Source organism: Antechinus flavipes, chromosome 2 (assembly GCF_016432865.1).
Source record: "Antechinus flavipes isolate AdamAnt ecotype Samford, QLD, Australia chromosome 2, AdamAnt_v2, whole genome shotgun sequence".
NCBI lineage: Eukaryota > Metazoa > Chordata > Mammalia > Dasyuromorphia > Dasyuridae > Antechinus > Antechinus flavipes.
In genome coordinates this window covers 640224155-640247184 of record NC_067399.1, presented here as the reverse complement: position 1 = coordinate 640247184, position 23030 = coordinate 640224155, and the positions used below count along the sequence as shown (strand labels likewise).

Below are 23030 nucleotides of genomic sequence, written 5' to 3'. Positions count from 1 at the left end.
TATTTGTGGTCCAAGTGCTTAGCACAGGGCCGGACACTTGCTAAAACAATAAGTGCTTTATTCACTTATCCTAGAAGGTAGGGCTGGCCTTTATGTAAGATTTCCCTCAAAAGGAAGTTGGGGGCAGTCTTATGGACAGGGAATAACTTTATCTGAGGATAAAGCGGGACAGGGAGGCTCTGAGAAGGGGTAGAGGGGTCTGGCCTGGGGGGGGGGGCAACTTGGGTAGGCTTTCCCCCTTAGTGTATCAGCCTGTCTCCCAAACATAGAGCAACAGGAATATGGATGTTGTGGGATTGGGCCTAGGAGCGAGTCAAAAGGCCCAAGTCTGGCCTTTGAGACCTTTCACAAGGTAACGTCCACCTCCCTTTTCACCCTCGGTCATCCCCCAGACAAAATCCTCTGCTCTGGCCAGGGCTCTGTTTCCCGTGCTCAGAGGGTTCATCCCCCACTCCTTCTTAAGCTGCACCTTTGGGGAAAGTAGTTTCAAACCCTGGGCACCTGCTGATAACTTTATCCCAGTGTTCCTTTCCCTCTGGTCTTTCTGGGGTCGGTGAAGGCTGATAGAAATCCAGGGATGATTGGAGGTCATTAAAGACAGAAGGCTCTAAAAGGGCTGATGGATGGTAGGGAGCAGAGCAGGGCAAAACTGAAATGGGCCTGGGGAAGAGATGGGGGAGCCCCAATCCCAGGGAGAAGCCCTGTGAACTTAGACAGGATAGAAGTAACTTCATGCTGCTCAGTCACTTGGAATGACATAAAGGAGATTTTCTCCACCCTTCCTACCCCCAAAAAAAATTTCCATGAGACCTTATCCCCTCCTTGGGGTCTTTTCTCTGGATTACAATATCAGGTGACTTGTGAAAAACAACCATTTCCCAATCACCTGGGAAAGGTAATACTTAAACTTTGGGATCTCTCACCTTGGTTTATGAAACGAGCTCTACAGCACAAGCGGAGGAAGGGTTGGATAGGGAGGGTTCAGTCCAAAGTCCTGGATGCTGACTGGACAGGGGCATTAGTGACCCAGAATACCCTTGGCCATACATCCCATCTCCAATTCCCTCTCCTTTAAGTTCAGGTTTGATTTTAAGGGATAGGACTGGAGAAGGGGGAAAACAAAACCTTTCTCACACTTCAGTCTTTAACTTTCCAGCCCAATTCATTTTCTGGGTTGGGGCAGTAACTGTGACCCAGAGGGGGCCTGGAGGGTCAGAACGTGGGGTCTCTCAGGCTGTGTGGTCTCTTCTCCTGGAAGTGCTTCAGTGTTTGAGGTCATAGGAGTGCATCTGTGAGGGTGGGAGGAGAAGTCCAAGTCAGATGAGCTTAGAGGGCTAAAAGGAATACTCTGGGGGCAGGGGCAGGGCTGTCAGAGTTTCTGCTTACAGGCTATGCTCCTGACTGGACAGCCTCTCTCTACTGTGCCACAGAAATGTCCCCACCCTGGAAGTTCAGACTTCCCACACTGGAAGTACCCTCTATGTTCTAAGGCCTTTCCCTCTGATTGGTGGTTCTTCCCAAAACTTCCCAGAACTTCCACTTTAATGAGGATGTTTTCCAGGGCCTGTGTCCTAAGCAGTCGGTTAATAACATTCCAATATAAATTGGCTTTTCAGAGCTTTTCTAAATAGCCCTTGGGAGGCAGAGGACAAGTCAGGCTATCTGGATGGGATCCCTGCTCTGTGACCTTGAGCTAGACCTTTCCCTTCCTCCCATAAAAGAGACTGATTATACTTGGATGTCCTTCTTACAGAGAAATAGTGTGAGGGAAGCACTTTATGAACCTTAAAGTAGTAGAGAAATAATAATTAATTCATATTAACGAGGAGGCTCACAAGTGTGTGTGGGTGAAAGGGCCCTAGTCTTGAGAATAGGAGGAACCAAAACTTGGCAGAAGAGCCTGCAGTTGATCAATAATATTAATTGTGGACCTACTAAGTGCTGCACACTGTATTAAATGCTAGAGATACAAAGAAGAGCAAAAGACAGTCCCTTGCCCTTGAGGAATTCCCAGGCTGAAGGGGGAGACGGCACTATATGAGCCAAGATGGGGACCCTCAGTCAGTCTTCACGATTCACCGTGGATGGCTCATTCCAGCCCCTGCCTTGTGTCTCTAGCATAAAGGGAGGAAGGGGCACACAGCCTACCGTGTACTCGGACGCAGTCACTTGGCGCCCATAGCGAGGCTTCCGGACACACAGGCCAGCTATTCGGCTGCAGAGGTTTGTCTTAAAGGCCTGGGTGAGGAAGAGAGCATGTGTCTGTATGGGGCTGAATCCTCGACGAAGAAGCCCCCTCCCCACCAGGATTGACCCCTCAGTCTTCCCCAGCTTCCTGGATCAGGATGCTGAATTCAGAGCTGAGAGGGGCCTGAGAGGCCTTCCATACTGACCCTCCGGTTTCACAGATGAGGTACCCAAGGCTAACTTAATTGTCCAAGGTGACCCAAGTGGGGGAATTAAAATTCTGTCTCTGAATCCAGAGCTTCTTCCTCTACACAGGATTTCAGAAGCACGGCCACCCTCGCGGTTTCAGAAACCATTCGGTCCCCTGAGTTCAGGCCAGGCGGGTCATGGGCATAATGGACCCCCAAGATCTCACCATCCCAGGAAGGAGGGTCACTCACCAGGACGAGAACCAGAGGGACAATCAGCAAGAGCAGGAGGCCCAGGGAAATCATGGCCACAACATAACCAGGGAAGGAGACTTTAGGCTGCGTTGAGGGTCTAGAACTTGGCAAGTCTGGAACAGAAAGAAAGAGGGCCTGGCTAGGGAGGGCACTGCCCAGTGGCTGGCACAGGTCCAAGCACCTGACAAAGGCATGGACTGACTGGCACAGAGAGCAGAGATGGATCTTCCCCGCTCATTCTGGCTCAGGAGAGAAGACAGAGACAAGCCTTGTAAGAATCACGTGCCGTTCACGTGGGAATTCTCCGAGGGAGCAATCACTGAGGGCTGGGGACATCCTGTTTGCTGAAGGATTTGGACCAGGTCTTAAATAAGGTTTGGAAGAGACTAAAGCATCACCTCTCTTTGCATGGCCTCCCAGCTGTTCTGCCTCTTTCCAGTATTTCTTCTCTCCAATCCATCCTCTGTACATCTGCCAAATCAATATTCTTAAAATACACTTGCCTAAGACTCTACAGTGGCTCCCTATTCCCTCTGGGGAAAAATACAAATTCTCCCGCTTGCAATCCGGCTCTCCTATTATAAGTTCATTTCCCTTCATGTACTGTATTCTATATTTTAGCCTAGTAAAATAGCTTTCTAGTTATTCCTTAAGCCAGATACTTAATCCCCTGCCTCTCTACTTCATTACCTCGGCCTTCTGGAACCCTGGGCTTAGATGCTGCCTCTTCTAGGAAATCCTTCCTCATTCCTACCTCCACCTCCATCACTATCCCAGAGCCATCCTACCTAAAATTACTCTTGAGTTTACTTTCCATTGTACAAATGGCATCACAGCAGTAAAATGGGAATTCTCTGAGGGCAAAGACTGTTTCATTTTTGTCTTCCTGTCCCCAAGGCTCAGTCAAGTATTTTTACCATAGCAGGAACTTAGTAATTTCTTTCTTAATTGGCTTTCAGCCTGGATAATAATGGAAGTGAAGGTCAAAAGATCTGGCCTTTGTGCTTAAAAAGAGAGGAAGTTGGAAGGTTTGGGATAGAAAAAATTGCAGATGTTTACACATATTGGATTTAACATGTATAACACATATACATGTGTTTGCCATTTAGGAGAGGGGATGGGGAGAAGGAGGGGGAAATCTGAAACACAAGGCTATGCAAGGGCCAAGGTTGAAAAATTATCTCTGCATATGTTTTGAAAATAAAAAGCTTAAAAAAAAAGAGGGACAGAAAAAAAGAAAGAAAGAAAGAAAGAAAAGGTTGCAGAATGGTTTTAAATGCCAGCATGGAGACTCAGCACTTAATTTGATGGGGACATCCTTGAGTCTTTTGATGAATTAGTAGTGACTGTCCATCCCTTCTCATTTCTGCCTCTTGGGATCTCGGGGTTCTTCAAATTTGGCTCCAGTGACTCCTGACTTCCTAGCTGCTAGCATCATTCCTCCCCGATTTACATCTAATATGTGTATATTTACATATTTTATGTAAACAAGCTCCCCCCACTCAAATGTAAGCAAGCTCCTTGAGGACAAAGGCGGCTTTTTATATATATATATATATATATATATATATATTTTTTTTTTTACCAAGCACTTAATAGGAGGCATATAAATGCTTATTCTCTTCCCCTTTCTCTTGCCTGGCATATAGTAGGTGCTTAATACATACTTGCTGATTGATTAATCTGAATTCTCAGTTCATGATATGGACAGACTGTGCGATAGTAAGACTGTAAATATCAATGGGCACTTAGTGAGACTGGGAAATCCATTAAAGCCATCGGAGTCCTATTAATAAATAATAATAATTATGGCCTGGAGCCATAAGAGCAGTCCTGAAGTCTACCAAGGAGACAGTTCTGGACCTGCTTGATTCAGCCCTCAAAAGTAGACTGAACTTTCAAACTGGAAGGAGCTACCCCGGCTGAGGAAGGGAGCAACTCATCTATCAGCCACTATCTGTCAGTACTGGATGGGGACTCCTCAAAGGGTAAAAAAGGACTCTCTGAGGTCCTTCTGGACTCCCCCTGGTGGGGATATTATGATTTTGCTCAATCACTTTAAATATGAGCCTATTTTCCCCTGGGGCTGAGTGAGCGTGTTATTGGAATGTTTTTATTCTTCTGTCCTTGCTGTACTTTCTTTCTTTCTTTTAATTATAGCTTTTTATTTACAAGTTATATGCATGGGTGATTTTTCTGGGTTGACAATTGCCAAACCTTTTGTTCCAATTTTTCCCCCTCCTTCCCCCATCTCCTCCCCCCATGGCAGGTTGACCAATACATGTTAAGGATGTTAAAGTATAAATTAAATACAACATACTTGCTGTACTTTTTAAATAAACCTCTCTTAGAAAAAGGTTGATTGATGTTGGGGAGCATCTCTCATGGGAGCTCTATTAGAAACCCTCGCCTCTCGGGTTATCTTCAGATCTCTGAGGGTCACAGCAGTCACCCACGAGAGAAGGAGTTCTTTGCGGAGTTCTACTCGGGTCGAAGTCAAACTCAGTGACTTCTGCTATCTGCAAGATTACTTCCTGGCGGACGGGAATCAGAGATGGGTGGAAGAGACAAAAACAATCTGAGGTACGGATAGAGAAGACAGGGAGAGAAAGAGCTGGGCACGCGGAGCCAGGGTGCAGACTGAGGGAGGAAGCTGAGGGGAAAGGGAGGGACCGGGAGCGGGAGAGAGAGCGCACTGACCCAGGCCCGGACCGGCCAGCTCCACGCGGAGGCCGTCAGCATCCTCGAGGCTTCCCAGCCCCTGGGACAGCCACTCCCGGACCTCAGCCTCCGAAGGGGCAGCGCTGAAGTAGGTGGCTCTCACTCTGGCCGTCGTGGGGCTGGGCCTGTGGGAGGAAGGGAGTCCAGATGGTGGAGGGGCGGGGATTTAGGCCAACTGGGCTCAGGTTAAGAGAGCACCCCCCACCCCTCGCCGTGTCCATCCCTGAAGCCATCCGCCTCTTAGAGAACTCTGAGATCCAGAAGCTTGCATGCAGAGTCCATGGAGACTTCCCTCTAGTTCCTGTCCCCTTCACAATCAAGTCACTAGACTTCCAGGTCTCCCTGGGGCTGGCCTTGGATGGGTAAAAAAAAAAAAAAAAAAAAAAAAAAAAAAGTAGGAAAGGAAAGGGGGGAGCGGCTGAGACACTCACACGAATTCTTCCACGATGACTTCTGCAAAATTCCGGGTGGGCTTCAGGATGGTGGTGAGCTGGGACACGGGAGAGAGTCTCATGGGTCACAGCCTCAGCCTGGCCTCTCCTTCGTCCCTCCCCTCCCCTTCTAGTTCTCAGCAGCAAAAACTCACCCCGTGGGTCAGCCTCCTCCGGAGCTCCCGGGAGTCCCTGCTCGCCTTGTCCCTCAGCGCCTCGGTGAACGGCCAACCGGGGATCCGAAGCCACAAGCTGTATACCGCCAGCTCTGCCTTCTCCTCTGAACAGTGGGACGGAAAGTCAGGCCCAGGAAAGAGGCGGAGGATTTCCCATCCATCCAAGCACTTCTTTTGGGCAAACAAGGGGTGGCCCGTGAGACCTGATCTCCGGGCTTGGTGGCTAGAACACTGTGGCACTGGGAATCCAGAGGTCTGGGTTCAGATCCTGCCCCAGACATTTACTCGCCGTGTCACCATGGGCAAGTCAGCCTCTCAAGGCCTCAGTTTTTTCACTTATAAAATGGGTATAATAATAATAATAATTGCATAACTCACCCCATAAAGTTGTGAAGAAAGTGTTTTTCAACCTTAACCTTTCAAAAACTTAAACATGTTATAAAAATGAGAATTATTAAAATGTAGGATGGAGAGTTGGCTAATCCTTACTCAATTAATCTTCTTCCCCCAGGCCAATTGATTTAATCCAAAAAGTGTGGGCGGGTAACAGAAGGGTTAATTTGTTAAATGAAGTGCAAAATATGGTTAATATGGAAAGATATCTGGCATGACTGCCCATGTTCAGTCAACGTCAGTGCCTTCTCAAAGGGGTTGGGGAAAGGAAGGAATTGTTTTTCTCTTCCTCTCCTTCCATAGCATACTTTTCAGTAGGAAAAAATACAGTCACCAAGAATTAGATCCAGAGAGAGAGGAAATACAGAGAGAGACTCACTGAAGATAGCTCCAAGAAAAGTGACCCCTGGTAGCAGAGTTTCCACATAGATTCAAAAAAAAAAAAAAAATTAACCCTGGCAGTCAGGGTCAATCTGGCTGAGTAATCCTCTGGGCAGAATCTACCCTCAGAAACAGGAAAGGGAAAGGACCTTCCATCTGCCTACAGGTAGTATATTCCCTACAGGTAACCCTCACTACCAATATTTAGGGTCAGGGTTAGAGTCAGAGACATTTAGGGTTAGGATTACAAGTCTTTCCACTAACTATGCTCAAAAAGTTATCAAACTGTGCATACCCTTTGATCCAACAGTGTTTCTACTGGGCTTATACCCCAAAGAGATACTAAAGAAGGGAAAGGGACCTGTATGTGCCAAAATGTTTGTGGCAGCCCTGTTTGTAGTGGCTAGAAGCTGGAAAATGAAAGGATGTCCATCAATTGGAGAATAGTTGAGTAAATTGTGGTATATGAACGTTATGGAATATTATTGTTCTGTAAGAAATGACCAGCAGGATGAATACAGAAAGGACTGGCGAGACTTACATGAACTGATGCTAAGTGAAATGAGCAGAACCAGGAGATCATTATATACCTCAACAACGTTACTGTTTGAGGATGTATTCTGATGGAAGTGGATTTCTTCGACAAAGAGAGCTAATTCAGTTTCAATTGATCAAGGATGGACAGAAGCAGCTACACCCAAAGAAAGAACACTGGGAAATGAATGCTTTTCTTCCCGGGTTATTCCTACCTTCTGAATTCAATTCTCCCTATGCAACAAGAGAACTGTTCGGTTCTGCACACATAGATTGTATCTAGGATATACTGTAACCTATTCAACATGTAAAGGACTGCTTGCCATCTGGGGGAGGGAGTGGAGAGAGGGAAGGGAAAAATCGGAACAGAAAATGAATAGAAACTGCTTGCATTTTTGTTTTTCTTCCCGGGTTATTCCTACCTTCTGAATTCAATTCTCCCTATGCAACAAGAGAACTGTTCGGTTCTGCACACATAGATTGTATCTAGGATATACTGTAACCTATTCAACATGTAAAGGACTGCTTGCCATCTGGGGGAGGGAGTGGAGAGAGGGAAGGGAAAAATCGGAACAGAAGTGAGTGCAAGGGATAATGCTGTAAAAAATTACCCTGGTATGAGTTCTGTCACTAAAAAGTTATTTTAAAAAAAATAAGGAAATAATCAATAATTTCATTAAAGTGAATGATAATATTAAAAAAAAAAAATCTTTCCACTAAAGCTACATGAATTTCACCAGATCTGTAAGGGAAAGATTTCACAGTTACATGTCATCTCAGGAAATGCTTTTGTTTTGAGATAATTATGTCTGTTGGCTGATTGTTGAAGAGGAAAGCACTGGTGGGAGCTCATGAGCTATTGTTTTAAGAATATGATGACACAGAGTTACTTTGACTGGTAGTCATTCCTTTGGGGAACTAAAACTAAGTTATAGATGAGGGATCACTCTCAAGGGAGGTTTTATATAATTATCTCCTTGGAGGGAGTCCTGAATGCATGACCTTTGTAATCAAGTCATCTGGCCCAGGAAAGGATGTCCTGCCCTGACTTCTCTTATCCAAAAAATGGAACTGAGCTTGGAACAAGATAATCCTTGTCTGTTTGAGGCCCATCATACTTTCTGGAACAATGAATTCTAAGCCCAACTCTGGGGAATAAATAACCCTTGCTCTTTCCTCCCTAGTTGCAGCATTAAAATGGGGTCATGAAAGTTTTGTGGAAAGAATAATGTTATAAAACTATAAAGGATTATTGTCATTTTTACAAATTTCCACAACCTCATTTTAGATACCACATGAATAGCAAGAGTTGTTCTCTCAAAGGAGCTCAATTAAAAAAAAAAAACAGAAATTTTAAAAATATATTTTATTTTCCCCCAATTACATAAGAAAGCAATTTTAAAACATTTTTAAAGTTTTAAATATCAAATTCTATCTGTCCCTCTTTATCCTCCCTCCTCCTTAAGACAATAAACAATCAGATATAGATTATACATGTATAATCATGTAAAACATTTAAAGAAGGTCACTTCAAATGAGAGATGTTACATCCTCTCCTCTGAAATGAGGTAAGGGTTTTCATACCCATAACTACAGAAGAAGAAAATCAAGGATCAGAGAGTTTAAGTGACTGGCACCAACCAAGGGCAGAATGAGAAAGAGGTTTTTCCAGGTTCTAGACCTCTAGGCTTTACCACAACAACGAGAGTGCTCCCCTCCTTACACAGAAAGGTAACTGGCAGACCAAGAACGGACTCACCATTGACTGAGATGCTAGATTTCTGGATGTGTGTGTCTGTCAGTTCACGGGCCAAACGGTCAGCCAGGCCTCCAAGACCAACAGGAACAGGGACGTTGAACTTGTACACAATGGTGACAGCCACCCACTGGTCATTGTTGCTGGGAGGGCAGGAGAGAATTCAAGAATTGGGCAGGTGTGGCTGAAGTGATAAGGACTCTGTGGGGACCCCCAAACGCTGACCTCAACGTGACCAGGGTCCAAACTTGGGGGGGGGGGTTTCAAAACTAACTGGGCTCATTCTCAGGAGATGGGGCAGCTTTCAGTGGCTTAGTTCCCTGTTTCCAGTCCCACTGCCCTCCAAGACCAGCACCGATTCCCCAGAACAATGTAAAGCTCCTGTCAATTTCTACGATAACATCAAAATTGTAAAGACAAACAGCTTTGGAAGACAAAAAATCGCTGATCTGTGACACGACCCACCAGGATTCCATCATTCCGTGATGGAGCACACTCCAGATCATAAGCTAGGAGGTCCAGAACTACCACTTGAGCCCAGGTCTCTGGTTTCTTTGCTTATAATCAATTCTCCTGCACAATCATTTGAATAGGATGATCAGGAGAGTGAAAAGAGCATGAAAGCCAGGATACCCAACTTTGTCTTATTCCGGGTCTGTTACTAACTCACTGTGACCATTAACAAGCCAACTGGACCTCAGTTTTCTCCTCTGAAAGAGTTTGGACAAGATAAGTTCCTTCTTTTTTCCCCCAATTAATTAATTAATTTTGTTGATTTTTTTTTTTATTTTTAAAATATATGCAAAAAGAATTTTTCACCATTGATTCTCGCAAAACCTTGTGTCCCAATTTCCCCTCCCTTCCCTCCACGCCCCCTCCTAGATAGCAAGTAATCCAATATATGTTAAACATGATAAAAATATATGTAAATCCAATATAGGCATACATATTTATACAATTAGACAAGATCAGTTTTTAACCACTCTGTATCACTGGAAGTCTGATGAAGACCTATGAACCCTTTTTCAGAATAATATTTTTAAATGCACAAAATAAAATAGAATTACAAAGGAAACCAACAATACTGAAATTGAGTTATCAAAAATAAATCTTAAAACTAGTTCATATACAGCAAAATAACTATATGGACATGTATACATATATTGTATTTAACTTATGCTTTAATATGTTTAACATGCATTGATCAACCTGCAATCTGGGAGATGTGGATGGGGGGGAGAGGAAGGAGAAGAAAAATTGGAACAAAGGATTTTGCAATTGTCAATGCTGATATCTTGTAAATAAAAAGCTATAATAAAAAAAATAAATCTACTAAAAAAAAAAGAAACATAAAAAGAGAACCAGATGGAAAAAAAAAAGTTCATAAGCTCCGGGTTAAAAACCCATGCACTATTGAGATGATCATAGATTTAAAGCTGGACAGGGTCTTAGAAATAAGGTAATACAGGACTCTCATTTTAAAGTTGAGGAAACTGAAGAAAAGAGGAAAAGAATTTACTTGCCCAATTGTTGGAATCTTTACAAACTGCTAACTCATTAGAGTTGATAGATTATTGATCTGATCTTACAAGGAGATGTTTTGGGCCAGAACCTGAAACAAGGTACTAAGTAGAACTAATTGATACAATGCTTGTGTTCACATAAGTACTCATTGGAGTTCACAAGTATGGGAGATTCACAAAGTTAACTTTGTGAATTCACACCTCCCTTGAAGCTCTTAGGGCCAGAGAGCACTCTGGGAGAAAACCCATAATCCTATTCTCTCAGAAGAGTCATATATAAGCCCAGTCAAGAGAGTTCAGCTGAATTAGATTGGAAGAGGAATAGAAGTGAATGCAAGGGATAATGCTGTAAAAAATTATCCTGGCATGAGTTCTATCAATAAAAAATTATTTAAAAAAAAATGAATTAGATTGGAGAGGAGCACTCTGGGACAGACACAGAGCATTCTGGGAGATTGAGAGCCAGAAGTCCTCTCTCCGAGGCAAGACAGATTCAACTTGGAGCTGAAGTGGAGGCTGAAGAAAACAGAGGCAAAAGCAAAGGACAATCTGCGAGAGCTCTTGGAACCAAGCAGAGAGATAGGCCTCTAAGCTAATCTGGCTATATTGGAGACAATAAAAGATCTGAACTTTAATCACCTGACTGCCTTTGGGGTAATTATTGATCTGAACTGATACTAAGGCTGCCTCCAGAAAACCTCCCGAAAAACCAGCTTCCTCCCAGAGAGAACCATTATTATTATTTTAAAGAAGAAAAACACCACACCCAATGCCATACAGGTTGTAAATGTAGGGGGATGAGGGAGGTAGTGCATGATCTCAGGGACAGAATGAATATTCTCTCAGCTTTGCTTCCAGAGACAGGAAATTTCATCGGGGCTTCCCCTGGCTTAAAGCTTTGCAATATTCAAATAAAAATCTCCTGAGAAGGGAAATACTAAGTTGTTCCCAGACATTAAAACCTGAGTGTGAATGATGGATCTGAAAACAGGTATTATTGCAGGGTAAGGGGGAATAATGGAGAAAAAAAGAACAAGAAGATGGGGGCAAAGGATTTTAGAAATGAAGTTCAAAACTGGGAGGCAATGAGGAATCATGTTGGGAAGTTCAGAAACTTGAAGTCAGATGAATCTTAGGTCTGATATTTACCATCTTTGAACTGTGGGTCTCAATCTTCACATTTGTAAAATGGTGTTAACACCCTGACAAGAGGGTTGGCCAAATCACAGAATTTTCAGAGCTAGAGGGAACTTCAATGTCATCTAGCTCAACCCCAAACTCCCCCCACCAAAAGAAATCCCCCTAATAATGTTGGCAACAAGTGATCACTCTCTCTTTGCTAGAAGACTTCCCTTGGGAAGGAACCCTCTACCTGCAGAGGAAGAGGCAATTTCCCTGGCAGTGGCCATTTCACTGTGGGACAGCGCTAATGATCAGGAAATGCTTTCTTATATCCAGCCTAAATCTGGCTCCAGGGAGGATCTCAGACAAATGTACATTTCTCTGGTTTAAAAAAAATACTACTACCACTCTCAACACACACACACACACACACACACACACACACACACACACACTCACACTCCTTCAAGGTAACAATCCTGGTGAATGAAAAGTCATTGGAACAGCGGGGTTGTAATAGAAATTCTTGTAAGTAATTAGGAAGAAAAGGCAAAGGGACAGAGTAAATTAGGAGAAAGGACATTGATCTTAGTATAAAAAAGTTCCTAGTTCTGACACATGCTGTGAGTAATCAGCAAAAATAATTTCATTTCTTTTGGGTCTCAGTTTGCCTATAAGAAAAGTGGGGCTAAAAATACTTATGGCACCTACCTTATAGGATTGTTGTGAAGATGGCTCTTAGTCTTGAAAATACTCAATAAATGGGAGGAATTGTCAGTTTTATGTAAAGTGAGGGTTATACCTACCTGAAGAGAAGCAGAGGCCGTTCCTGGGGATGCATCCCATAGAATCCCAACACTACTGGGGTTACCTGCAGAGAATCATAAGCAGGATTGCTATGGATGCGTCAAATCCAGCGAATAGCCCTTCTCCATTTAGAGTCAGTCAATCAACATTTTTAAAGTGCCTACTATGTGCCAAACACTTTGCTAAATTCTAGGGACACAGAAAGAGGAGAAAGACAGTTTCTATCCTCAAGGATACTTGGAGCACTTGCTCTCTAGATCTCTAGCTCTGCCCTAAAGCTCAGGGCTTATGGTACTCCTTAGTTCAACAACATCTGTTGGACTGGAAGTCAGATGAATCTTAGGTCTGATATTTACCAGCTTTGAAACTGTGGGTCTCAATTTTCACATTTTTTAAATGGTGCAAATAATAATAATAATAATGACAAGAGGGTTTGCCAAATCACAGAATATGTAATATTCTCCTATGAGGACCTGAGTTCAAATCCAGCCTTGGACACTTACTAGTTATGTGCTTCTGAGCAAGTCATTTAACATGTGTTTGCCTCAGTTTTTTTAATCTATAAAATGGAAATAATAGAAACTACATCTCAGGGTTGTTATGAATATTAAATAAAACAATTTTAACAAAGCACTTTGCAAACCACAAAACACTATCTATGTACATGCTGGCTCTTGTAATGTTGATGATGATGGTAGTGGTGATGATGGTGATGGTGATATATCTGTCTTTGAAATGGTTTTTACTCAAGATACAAGATTATCACATTAAATTAGGGGTGAGCAAACCTGAGTTCCCTAGTTGGGTATTTTATAGTCAAAAGAGTTTAGAGCCAGAAGGGATCTCAGAGCTCAGCTAGTCCAACCTTCTCATTGTACAAATGAAAAAAAGGAAGTAACTTATCCAAGGACACACAACTAATAAGTGGAAGAACCAGGAGATGAACTCAGATTCATCGACTCCAAATCCCATGTTCTTTTTCCTATGACACACTGCTTTGGGGCAATTTATTTAATTTTTCTGTACCCCAGTTCCCTAATTGCTCTGATTATCTCACAGGTGTGCAGTGAGGAGCAAATGCAATAATGATATTTCCCTCTTCAGAGCTCTCCTGGCATTTGGCATTTCTTTTTTTATATTGGTACTTAGTAGGCACTTCATAAATGTTTTATTGAATGGACAAATGGATAGATGGATGAATGGAATACATGTCTTGTCTTCCCAACTAAACCGTGTGCTTCTTAGGGGCAAATACTCTCTCATCCTCATCTATGTTCCTCTGTCCCCTCCTTCCAATGCTTTCCTAGAGAACTTCCACATACAGCATATGGAGAGGATCAACAAATATGCATTGTGCCATGTTGACTATTTTTAAAAGCACTTTGGGGGATTATAAAGTGCTAGACAAATGTGAGGGATTCTCATTTTTGTCCCCTCTGAGTCTTTAAGACCCTTTGATTCTGGAAAAGCTAGAGGTTTAGGCCCTTAGGGGAGCAGTCAAATAAAGACAGTTGCAGAATGGGGATGGGATGGGGGAATGAGATAGAACAGCTATAACATAAAAAACAAGAAGCTATGCATTTTTTATTTCCTTCTCAGATTAATTGCACATTATTTCAAAGTCCGATTCTTCTTGTGCAGCAAAATAACTATATGGACATGTGTACATAGATTGCATTTAACTTATACTTTAACATATTTAACATGTATGGGACTACCTGCTATCTGGGGAGGGGGTGAGGGAAAGGAGGGGAAAAGTTGGAACAGAAAGTTTTGCAAGGGTCAATGCTGAAAAATTACCCATGCATATATCTTGTAAATAAAAAGCTATAATTAAAAATAAAACAAGAAGCTATCCCCATACATTGTCTCCTCAATGGGATTGAAGTTTATGTCTCCTTACCTAGGAAAAGCTTTGATTGTTCTTTTCTCTGCCATTCTCCCTCACCCCACAGCACAGCTAGCCCAGGGCTCTGATCCCACTGAGCAAACACAGTACTAGCTCTGCAGCATGGTGAGTTTACTTCTGTAGACCATGCAGGCGCTTAAGGAAAAACAGACTTACCAGCCCCATGGTCCGTCCTTCTAGGATAGTGTAGGTGGCAGATCCAGGTCTCAGGAGTGAGGACACAAAGGGTTCCATGGTGGTAAGGGAGACATGCACAGTTAATGGGGCCAGGGTGGTTAGTGTGGAAGCTACAGAGACAGATTGGAAAGGGAGACAGAGAGACAGAGTGAGAATTTCAAGCCTCCTAACCGATCACAACCAGTCCCCTGGGATCCTGAGACAATCAAGGCCACAGGGAGGGGGAATAGAAGCTGCCTCTGTCTCGATTACCTTCAGCCTTGTACCTCTTTGATTAGATCCATATTAACTTGGTCTTGTGTTTCTTGTTCCTCATAACCCCTCTTCCAGGAATACTTCCCAGATTAATCCACACCACCATCTAACTTGCTAATACTATTTCTAGATTCTCCTTTAGACAGTATCTTTTGCAATTTTGCAATAACCTATATCAAATAAATCTAAAATTCTCTGGTCTTTTTAGTCCAATATGCTGTATACTTTCTCATCCTGGTCTCAGGAATCATTGGGATACAGTCCTGATGGTTGGATATACATGGAAAAGCTTCAACCTAAAATTGGACATAATTTTCCCCGTTCAGCAAAGTTTAGGAAGGCCGAGAGAGGATAAATTTAGTCTATAAACTTCCAGAGGAAACAGAGATGAGGAATTCAAATTCATTACTCCAATCTTAGAGGAGCCCTTTGAAGTTGGAAGGGAGTCATTTGATGACAATTCCAAATTGTCCAGTTTTCCCCAAACGGAGTCACCCTATGGGACTCATTTTCCAAAAAAGGGAAATTGTTTGAATCCAAAAGATTTTAGAAAACTCCATAGATAATTGTTCTTTATGGATCCCTATGGGTCAACTGAAAAGAACTGAGAGGATACCAGGCCTGGAATGGTTCAAGGAGGACAGCATCTGGGAAAATGCCCAGGGCTTTCCTTGTCTGCATTAGAATGGAGCTTGAAAGAATACAAAGCTAACGGGAATGAAGGAGAACCATTGCTGAAGTCTTATGAAAATGGGTGTGTCTCTATCATCAGGAGTCTTGGAGCTTACCTTCAGATTGGATGCTGTTCTCGGCTAGAGAGAGGTTACCCAGCATCATCCCCACTCCCTTCACTTCCCGGTACAAGACCCAGACAATATCCATGGGAGAAGGGGCTCGAGTCTTATTTCCAAACACAATGCTTGTGTTTGCCACCACTGAGCCCAGCCTAAAGACAAGGGTTCAAGATATTTATCAGTTACTTGGATAAAGGCATAGCTGGCAAGTTTATCATACCCACCAATGCCACAGATGGCTCAGTGGATAGAGTGCCTTGCCTAGGTCCAAGAAGATTTATTTCCCCAAATTCAAATCTGGCCTCAGTTACTAGCTATGTGCTCCTGAGCAAGTCACTTAACCCTGCTTGCATTGGTTGCCTCATCTATGAGATGAGCTGGAGAAGGAAATGGCAAATCATTCTAGTATCTTTGCCAAGAAACCCCCAAATGGGGTCATGAAGAGTTGAATGGGACTGAAAAATGACTGAACAACAACAAATGGATGGCATAAAAACCAAACTTCTTGACTTCTTAACATAATGGATGAAGGAATCCGAATCCAAAATTATCTATACAGGTTAAAAATACTGGATTTAAAGCAATGAGATGAAATCAAATAGTAATTTTGTTTGTTTGTTTATCAAAAAATTATTTCTTTCCCTAGTATCTCAATAGAAAAACATACTTTCTAACAAACATGTACAGTCAAGAGAAACAAATTCTCATATTGGCCATGTCTGAAAATGTGTCATTCTGCATAGTCAGTAAGTCGGGATAAATGTAAAGTCTCACACTTATGTTCAGAAAATCACATGTGTAAGTAGAATGGGAGGCAATGTGGTCTAATCACAGCTCAATAAAAACATCTGAGAAGTTTAATGGGCCACAAGCTCAATATCAGCTAATATAGTGGTGTCATTTTTAAATGGCTTATGGGATCCCAGACCAGCAACCTGGTGATCCCATGTTGGGAAATCAGAGCTCCTCTGATCACACTAGATCTGTTCCATTCTAGGCATCGCATTTGGAGAACCTGACAGGTTGCAGCATATCCAGAGAACTATAATCAGGCTGGTGAGGAAGCTAGAAACCATGTCACATAAGGAATCATTGAGGAAACTGGAGTTATTTGGGATGATGAAGCAAATTGAAGGTGTTTGTGGGAGGTAGGGGAATTTAAATTTTTTTCTAAATCTATTCTAGGTGGCTCTATGTAGAAGGCCAAAGGGTGCGTGTCCACACCGGCTCATCATCTCTAACAGATGTAGAGGGCCAGTCGGTCTGTGCCCATGTTGTCTTGCCATCTCCCTAATAATTGTAAAGACATATTGGGTAAAAATCAGGATAATCTTGATGGAGAATGCATGCAATAGAAACAAGGCATTTTAAGTATACTATTTACCCCTCAACAATGAATTAAGGACATATTTGAGGTAAATGCATGAACTTGATAATTTCTACTATTTACTACTCTGTTTGGACAAGTACTTTGGTATCAATAAAACACCTATTTTGGTATTGATAAAGCAATTGTTTACAATTCTGTTGAATCACAATTAGTCTAAAAGATATAGTAAGCTGGCACTCAGATTAATAAAATGAAGACTGCAAAACACATCTTCCACCTGGCCTCGGGTATCCACACTCTCGGTTTTCACTGGAGCTGGACTCCAACAGCTCTAGAAGGCAGAAGTACAACCAATGATTGGAAGTTAAAGGGAGGCATATTTCAGATTAACCTAAAAAACAAATGTCTAACAATTATAACTGTTTTTTTTATTTTAATTTTATTTTATTTAATAATAACTTTGTATTGACAGAATCCATGCCAGGGTAATTTTTTACAACATTATCCCTTGCACTCGCTTATGTTTCGATTAATTATAACTGTTTAACAGAGGGACAGATTGCTGTGTATGGTAATGAGCTTCCCATCACTGAAGGTGATTAAGCGAAGCTGGATGAGCTCCAGGGTCAGACACTGTAGTAAATGATGTGTTCAATCAGGTGATTTTGCTGTGCCTCAGTTTCCCTGAATTGTTGTACTTCGGTTTCCCTGAGTTGTTTTGCTATTCCCTGATTGGAACTGTAACCACCTTCCTTGCCCCATTGGAAATGAGAGAATTGGGTCCTCGAAGCTCTGGCTACTCTCACATTTCAGTGAGTCATAAAACTCGAGGTGGCTTATGTCAAGTGCTATCTCCTGCCTTAGACTTGCTGTCTCCTGCCTTCCACCTTCTTATCTTGACCCCCATCCTGTTAGGACTAAGTTATGATCCTTTCCTGAAATTATGGCTTGTCTACTCACCCAGTGTTCTCCCCCCACCCTTTATTTCCCTAATAGCTGGAGCCCTATAAACGTCTCTGGAATTAATCGCTTGCTGCTGAAGGCTTTGAGACAAGCGTCCCATACAGTCAGCTGGGGATTCAAACATCTTTTGGACACAAGTCCTGTTTGACCGGCTAGCCCAAATTCCCCACTATTAAAATATAAAAAACCAAACTCCGTCTTGCCTCGGTTTCTCCAGCACTACAACCTGTAAGGTCCTTTCCACTTTGAGATTTTGTGGCTTTATCATTCTAGGATCATGACTCATGACCCTGCAAGGAAACATCTACTATCTCTCTTCTCTAAAAGAATTCATGGGACATGCCAAAAGAGACAGTTTTGTGATTATTGCTATTATTCAGTCCAACTCTCTGTGACTCCATTTGGAATTCTTTTGTCAGAAATCCAGGAGTGGTTTGGCATTTCCTTCTCCAGTTCTTGTTACAGATAAGGAAACTGAGGCAAACAGGATTAAGTGACTTGTCCAGAATCACACAGCTAGCGTCTGAGGGCAGATTTGAACTCAGGAAATAAGTCTTCCTGGCTTAAAGCCAGTTGTTTTTTCTACTATAGCACTCTCCCTGATTATTACAGCCTACACTGATGTCTCTGTCAGCCCCTAGAGTATGATCCATTGGTTTCTCACAGTTTTGTGTATATGTCTTATACTCTATTTGGACTGGTTGGTCTTCATGTAGACATTGGGTCTCCTTCTCCTCTTGTCTTTATTCCAGGATTTAGGTCAAGAATGTGGTCAGTATGGAGACAGGGGGGATTCAGTAAAAACTTCTTGACTTGGAGTAAGGGTAGCTTTGGTGCTGTCCCAGGTGCTGATTGTGTAACTATCATAAACAATCTTTTTCTTCTGGGGAGTCTGGTTTAAATGAACACGTTCTTTCCTCAGTTCTTTCTTTATCTCTATTGCAAGGGGTCTTAAACTTAAAGAATCCTAGAGATTTTCTGTCTCTCTCCCCCTTCTTTCTTTCCCACCTTTCTCTCTCTCTCTCTCTCTCTCTCTCTCTCTCTCTCTCTCTCTCTCTCTCTATATATATATATATATATATATATATATATATATCTGTCTGTCTGTGTGTGTGTGTGTGTCTATAGACACACACACATATTTTCCCTCTCTCTTTCTCTCTCTCTGCCCCCCCACCTCTCTCTCATAACTAGGTCACATTTCTTGACTCTCTATCCAGGGGGCTTCATTTCATCACACCAAGCTACTTCTACTGGATATGGCAAGGAGAGGTTGGTAAGGATAAAAGGAAGGGACACAGAGGCAGAGGAATAATTCTGAGCTTGGAGAGATTTTGTTAAATGATTCCCTCCTCTGCACTGTGGCTAAGAATGAAGCTAGTTCCTACCCCTAAACTACAACTAATCACAACTACATAAAGAAGGAAGAGGATTAAGAATCTAGTCCTATTCCATGAAGCCTTCTTTAATATACCCAGTTGGAAATGATATCTTCCTCCTCTGACATTATAGTACCTTTTATTCCTTTTATGCACTAATCATTATAACTTATAATACATGGTGTGCCAAAAGCCTGTGCAATTTTAAGCTTTGCACTAAGACTTTTGGAACTCCCTGTAGCATAAGTGAGAATGATCAGTGCATAAAAGGAATACTAAGTACTATGAAGTAAGAAGATATTAAAGCTTAAAACTGCACTGACTTTTGGAACATCCTATATAGTTATGTGTATTACTGTCTTATTTTTCACACTAAATTAAACTCTTTGATGACAGGAATCTTATTATAATGATTTTTGTATATTTTCCAGTATGTGGAATTATATTTATCTATCTATATATATATAATATGAATGCATGAATGATATTTATTAAATCACTTATCCTATGTCCTATACTGTGCTAAATCCTAAGGGTAGAAATTCAAAAACAAAGATAGCTATTGATCTCAAGTACTTTACATTCTGATGGAAGAAACAGCATATATAGGGGAATGGTAGCCGTAGAGGTTTTTGGGCCATGAAATCATAGGGATGGTAAATGGAGTCATCAATTTACAGTTTAATGAACTGAAAGTGGGGTGGGGAGAAGAAATGAGAGGAGACATGGTTAAGGACAATCATTGCTTACCTAAAGCCATTGACTTCCACTCGATCGAAGCTGGAGAAAGCTCTTTGATAGATGGGAGTCAGCTGGAGGGGACAAACAAAAACAACCTGATCTGATCTGCTTCCTAGCAGCTAGGGATTCCCAGGAGCAGTCACTATGCCTGCCAAGTGAGAATAATAATCCCTGGCATTTGAATAGTGTTACATATCTGATTATCTCATTTGATCTTCACAACTGTGCAAAGTAAGTCATGCATGAATTATTATCTCCATTTTATAGATGAAAAAACTGAGGCTGAGCAAGATGAAGTAGCTTGCCCAAGGTCCACTATCAAAATTGTGTGTGTATATATATACACACACACAGAACACACACTTCAATCTCACATAACCTTTCACCTAGAAACAGATCTTTAAAGCCTCCTGACTCACTGTGTATGTGTATAGTCATTGTTTATTTTTGTCTGGATTTGAGACTTCATAAATGCAGATAGGAGCTGTTGATCAGAAACTCCTCAATAACTCATTGGAGATTTCCTTGTGAAGACAAATGACTTGCCCACAGCTACACAGTGTGTAACAGATAGGATTTAAATCCAGGTCACCTTGACTCTAAGATCTGCCTCTGTCCACACTATTACACACTGTGCCTTTTCTGTGTCACAATATCTCTCACAATTCAGTCTAATTAGAGTTGGAATGGAATCAAGGCTTTTCATATAGTTCCATGGTGTGGACAAAGCCCTTAGCCCTTCAATAGCCCACATGATTCTCTAACTCCGAGTTACAGAGTCACTGCTAATAGTTGAATAGAGTTTCTATGATTAGGCAAATCCCCAAGACTATAAATTTTAGGTGGATTGCGAGCTGGGTCTTCATTGTTGAAGAGGATTTATTTCCTTGACAACATATATGTGTATACATATATATGTAATAGGCATAATAGGCCATATGTGGCCCAGAACTCTCCCAAAGGGGAGCTGAACCTGATACAATTGTAAATGGGAAATTTTAACAAAATAAATAAAAATATAATAAAACACAGGTAATATTAATATGCAGTTTTCTAAGTCAATATAAGGTCCATAGAGATCCTTAGGTACAGGTTAGTGGCCCCTGTTTCTATTAGAGTTTGACTATAGAAGACTATAAGATGTTTTATTGCGATTGTTTGAACTGAGCTTTTTTTTTATCAGTGGGTTATAAATAGCTAACTGCAGACAATTGTCTAAGATCGGACAATTTTGAATAATTTCCTTGATACTTAGAAGAAGCTGCTATTTCACTTCATTTTCTCATCTGTCAAATGGGAAAATAGTAATACCTACCTGTCTGACTCTCAGGGATTATTCAAAGATAAAATAAATTAATGGATAGGACTAAACTTTTACCTTGGAAAGCTTCAAGATACAGATATGGTTTCATGCTATTTTTAATAGCACTTGAACAAAGAATCTTATCTATGTGTAGAGAGAAATTTTCTCCTGATGGTGGAAAGTCCAGAAGAGTTTCTGCCTAGACACTCCCCTTTTATAAAGATCATCAAGGATAGGAGCCACATCCTCCACGTCATTGGTCCCTTTCCATAGCGTTGGCTGTCAGATGGTCAGGATGCTAAGAATTTAAGCAACAAATGGGAAATAGATGCCCCACCTAAAGCTGTAGGACACAGGCAAATAGCAGCTGCTAAAAAAAATCATTGATTAAAGATTTGGAGTGAGTAAAGGTCTTAGAGGTCACTTATCCAGCTCCCTCATTTAATAGGTAAGAAAACGGAGTCCCAGAGAGATTATGATCTGCCCACCATCACAGAAGACGTGAATGGCAGAACTAGGCTCTTTGACTCCAAAATCCAAAGCCAAACCCCTAAGGATGATGATGGCTCATCCGAATTCTTTTCTCAATGGCAAACAAATCCCACATCATACACATCCCATTACTATGATTCTGAACCTTCAGAACATAATTCTCCATCCCCTATTGATTATTTCCTTCTTCCTTTCCCTTTCAACCTAGCCAATCCCCAACCTATCATTCTAAAGTTACTTATCCCATCTACTATGCTTTTTGGAATGCCTGTTCCATAAGTAATGGACTTGTTTTCATCTTAAACATTTTCCTTTCTGACTTCTGTTTTTTTGTACTCACTGAGATCTGGCTTCCTCCCAAAGATGTAACTTCCCTGGTCATCCTTTCCAGTACTGACTGAATTTTCACCCATACCCATTGACTCACTGGTCAAGGTGGGGGAGTTGGAATACTCCTTGTTGCCCATTGCCAATTCCAGAATCTCCCGTTAACACCATCACTCAGCAACCACTCATCCTTTGAAATTCACTCAATCCTTTTTCACCCCAAGATTGTACTGTTATTTACAGAGAGCTGTGACATTATTCTTCCTTCCTTAATGAGTTCAGTGTCTGGCTCACTGACTTTCTTTTCCCCAACTCTGTTGTTGGACTTAGTGACTTCAATATACTTGTCAATACTTCGTCAAATACCCTTTGGTATTCTCTTTTCCTTTAGGTTTCCATGATATTGAGTTCTCCTGGTTTTCCTTCAACCATATGCTCATTCCTTCTCAGTCTCTTTTGCTGGATCTTCATCCAAAACTCTTAGTAACTACTTTTTGAAATGAACAAATGGACAAATAAGTGAATGAAATTAAAATGAATGAAGATGATCTACTCAACCCACCTGATTTCTCACATTCTCACTCAGGAACCTCCCAGTTCCTCATTTCTCATGAGGAACTCCTCCATCCCACCTCAGCTATACACAAAAGCTATACCCTTGATATTGCCATCACCCACAAGTGTTCTACTTCCATGTTTGGGAACTCAAAATTCCTTTATCTATCACAATCTGTTATCAATCCACCTCTCCCTCTGCATTGTAGTACCTATGTCTATTCTTCATCCTTACCATGATCTCCAATCTCTCCATTCTTCAGTTCTTTACCCCTGCACTGGTTATATTCTTCTCCCTCACTTTGACCCCTTGGTGAAACAGTTGAACTCT

The 23030-nt window shown here is 41.8% G+C and overlaps 1 long non-coding RNA gene across 1 annotated transcript; it reads right to left on the bottom strand.

Moving 5' to 3' along the window:
• Positions 1–63: 63 nt before the first annotated feature.
• On the bottom strand, positions 64–2887 carry LOC127547173 (uncharacterized). Its single transcript, XR_007950084.1, has 3 exons — positions 2628–2887; positions 2149–2238; positions 64–1289 (listed from the first exon to the last, which is right to left on the bottom strand). It is a non-coding gene; the product is annotated as an uncharacterized LOC127547173 (long non-coding RNA).
• Between the last annotated feature and the right edge of the window lie 20143 nt (positions 2888–23030).